Consider the following 4,629-nt stretch of genomic DNA (forward strand, 5'->3'; position numbering starts at 1 on the left):
AACATTAAGCTTGGATCGTCAGGTTCGAAAGGGTTAAGTAAGTGTCGAATCAAACTACGAAGTTACTTCGCTATTAAGTTTAAAATTAAATTACACGATCAAAGAACAATTGATGTTTATACAAATCTGATTGGTACTTCGCCAATGAAATACATTTGATATCTCACAAATCTATTTGAATACATATCTTCGCAAATCTAAAAATGTTGAGCTATTAATAGTGTTTCTATAATTTAAAGAAAGAAATAAAAAGAAGAAGATGGGGTGAAAAGATTTCAAAAAGAAGAAATAAAAATACTAAAAACTTTTTATAAAAAATTATCATTAATTAAAAAACAAATCAAAAATTAGTTAAAATTAGGAAATACGAATCTCATCGTCAGCTCACACGATGATATTCGCAAAAATTGTGCTTTCTAATATTTTATTAATATAGAAAATCAAAATGTGTCAATAAAATAATGTAAGAAGCAAAAAAAAAATTGGAAAAAACCGAATCGCCAACAAAAATTTTCTTCAAGTAAAAATCACAAAAATTAAAAAAACAAAACAAAATTTGAAGGTGCCTTTTTTGAAATTTTCTCTTTTCTTATATTTTATTCTTACTTTTATATATATAATTCTGGGNTATATATATATATATTTGATAAATATATTGATAATATATTGACAAAGCATATGAATTTAGCAGATATTGATGCAAGATGTATTTTATCAGTATTTGCATACAACTTAATAAAGAATTAAATTTTTCTTATAATTCACTTAGCCGTGGTCAATACTCACCTATTTACAGAATATATTTATTATTATTATTATTTTTTTAATTTCATATTAAGGTACCATGAACTATTCTGTCCCCAGTGAGGTTTCATTTTTCTGATGAGTCACTAAAATCTCAACAGCTAAGTTTTCAAACTTTTTGAAGAAAATTTCATCGAACATTGTTTAAGTGTTTGTCTTATGTATGCTGGAATGTTCAATAAACGAGCTTTTTTTAATTATATTCGATAGTATTCTTGTATAAAAATGTTCGTTTGTTATATGCAAGAATTTTAAATAAAAGAATTCTTTTATTCTATTAAAGAATTTTTCAGCATATAAATGTTCGTTTTTTACATGCTAGAATTATGAATAAGATAATTCCTTTATTCCATTAAAGAATTTTACAGCATATAAATGCTTTTTTTTATATGCCAGAATTTTGAATAAGAGAATTCTTATCGTATTGAAGAATTCTATTATATGAAGATAATTTTTTTTAGCCACAGAGCATTGAAATTTGTTTCAAGTTGCAAAAATGTGCCGAAGTAATTCATGAAATATGAAAATAATGATATTGTATAATGGTAATATGGTAAAATTGAAGACTGTTTGAGTTAGTTTGGAGCGTTATAAAAGTGGTAAGGAATCCATTAAATACGATTTAGCATCAAGGCCATCTTTGATCTTAAAAACTGACGAAGCTTTTCTGAGAATGAATTATAAAAAATTTATAAATGTTCGTTTTTATATGCTAGAATTTTGAATGAGAGAATTCTTTTATTCTATTAAAGAATCTTACATCATGTAAGTGTTTGTTTTTATATGCTAGAATTTTAAATAAGAAAATTCTTTTATTCTGTTAATGAATTTTGCAGCATATAAATGTTCGTTTTTTATATGCTAGATTTTTGAATAATAGAATTCTTTTACTGTATTGAAGAGTTCTATGATATAAAGAGAAATGTTTTCTTCTTTTTTTAGCCACTTAGTCTTGAAATTTGTTTCAAGTTGCAGAAATGTGCCGAAGAAGTTCATGGAATGTAAAAATGATATTGCATGATGGTAATATGGTGAAACTGGAGCCAGTTTGAGTTCGGTTACAACGCTATAAATATGGAAAGGAAACGCTATAAATACGATTTAGCATCAAGACCACCTCTGATCTTAAAATCTGACGAAGCATTTCTAAGAAAGAATTCGAAACATTTAAAAATTGTTTGTCGTGAAAAAGACCAGAAAAATGAGCCAATAGCTATCTTTTTCTTAATCTCACAATGAGCCATGTCCTGCCCAGCAAAAAATCCGATTCCTGTTTATTGACGTCTGTCTTTCTCTTCAGATTTAGCACTACAAGACTTTTGCTAAAATAAAAACCACAGCAAAAAGAGAATGCTTTGACACTATTGAATTATACCCAAAAAGAGCCTTTATTTTATTTTATTTATTTCGTTTTATTATTATTTAATTAGTATATATATATATATATATATATATATGTAAAGAGAGAGAGAAAACTACTATTGGCCGATATAAAATTGACCAACTTCCAGATTTTGTCCTAATAGTTATATTAATCATCCACATTATTTTAAATTCTTAAAATACGAGCAATATCTAAACATATGAAAAGAAGCGAGTGTATGTTCAATGCTAAATATATGTGAGTATAATATTAGAATAATTTTGTGACAGCAACTTATTTTAAGTACGCCAAAAATTAGCTTAGCATAATAATTTCAATCTATGAACAAGATGTATGTTTCAAAAATTTATGTTACAGATTTTAGCATCTTATATGAAACAATGAGAAAAATTATATTCAAGGAAAAAAATATTTCTTTATAAAAAGTTTTTAAAAAACTATTGGTTTAGTAGTTCGGGGAAAAATCTGTTCACACGTCAATTTTAAAAAAAGTATTCATAATTTGTGGTGGCATCATGTTTGTAACAACACACAAGCGATGCTTTTTTTTTTTAGAAAGTTATATTTTTTACTTAGCTTGCAAAAGATGTAATTTAAATTTTAGCTTCGAGGATTTTATAACCACATTTGTCTTGCAACGTGTAGAAATAAATTCATTTGTGTAAATCTATGAGTAATTATATATTAGTCTGAGTTTCAAGAGTGAACTAAGAGTAAATAATGCTGGAGGTACAATTGAAATCAAACCACGTAATGCCGAGATTTTGCAAGAGTTAATTTCTGTAAGGATACAGCGACTCCAAACTGTCTATTAAATGAACTACATGGTTTATTATAATGTATTTCTAAAAGAACAGGGAGTTCATGGAATTAAAAAAATTAAAAGTTATTCGAGCGGGGGGAAAAGTGAAATTAACAAGTATACCTTTTAAGTAAATTGCTTATCAGGAATTACGCTGTTGTCGAGGTGATGAAGAAGTTTTTTATAACTACAGCAATATATTGGCGAATCTATTAAGAGCTGATACAGTATTTAGCTAGTACAACAGAATTGTGTTTAATAAAATTGTTAAATAAAACAAATTTTAAAATTAACAAAATTTAAAAAAAATGCATGTTTGTTGTGTACGCAAATAATAAAATACAATATTTCACTTAATTAATCAAATACAATTTTATTGATATACTGGCAAAATTTTATCACAGTTACCTAAATATGGTAAAATTTACCGCTTTTCTGGCTCTATGGGAACATCAAAAAAATCAGTGATTTTAACCGAATCGCTTTGGTTACGATTTTGCTAAAATTATTATTAAAATATGGTTTTATAATACTTGATAAAAGTTGATAAATGCGGTAAAATTTGGATACTTTATCATAATGCCATAGAGCCTAAGAACTATTTATTCGGTAAAATTTACTTCTCAGTTTTGAATTTGTTACTGAGAGTGCGGTAATAAGAACTAGAATTTTGATGACTAGAATTTTTGGTAAACAGTTGCCATATGCACTGAAAAACTACCAAATGAATGGTTCAAATACCGTATATTTTGGTTTTAATATTACCAGAAATATGGTTCTTTTCAACCTAGAAATATTATTACCATGCAATATGGTAGTTTTAGCAGAATTTTTTCTCCTTTATATTGTACGCATATGTATAATAAATATTGTTTTGGAATGTAAACATTTCTAGTTAAAAATAGATAAATGTGTTAACAAATAGGCTGCAATTATTCGCATAAAATTATTTGATAGGTATTTAACTCTGGTGCTAAAATGCTTGGGAATTTTTGTTTTCTAGTTTGAGCTTTTTAACAGTTTAGATAGTTTGAAAAAAACATCCTGAAACAAAAAATATTATTTCCCGGAAATCATTTTTCTTTAGATGATTAGTTATTATCTCTTTTCAAACATCATCTTTACCTTTTCATTTGTTTTGCATTTTCGTAAAGAAAGAATCTGTACCACAATTTTTGCCAAAAGAATTGTGTATAGAGGTAGTTTTGGAAATTATTTAAAAATAATTAAGATTGTAAAAGTACTCATTCAAATACTTAGATTTGAAGAATTTTCAAAGCAAACTGAATTTTTTTTTAGTCTTAAAGACAAGGGTTGATTTTTTTAAAGCTATAACATTTGATTTCAAATTTTTCATTTCAGGTTACAAAACGCATCAACCTATCAAATAAAAATAAGACTGATTTTTATTTCGCTAAATATTATTCTCATCCATGCGCATGAATCTCAGAGTGTATTCTCATTTGTCTTAGGTTATGAAACGTAATTAGCTATTATAAATAATAATGATAATAATTATTATTTTAATTTATACATTTTATTCGAAAAAAAAGGTAGTACTCTCACCCATTCAAGAAACTCTGAAAAAGAACACTTCTCTGAAATCTGAGGTTACAAAATGTTTGTATATATATATATA

The sequence above is a fragment of the Parasteatoda tepidariorum genome, chromosome 7, assembly GCF_043381705.1.
Source record: "Parasteatoda tepidariorum isolate YZ-2023 chromosome 7, CAS_Ptep_4.0, whole genome shotgun sequence".
In the NCBI taxonomy this organism is placed as follows: domain Eukaryota; kingdom Metazoa; phylum Arthropoda; class Arachnida; order Araneae; family Theridiidae; genus Parasteatoda; species Parasteatoda tepidariorum.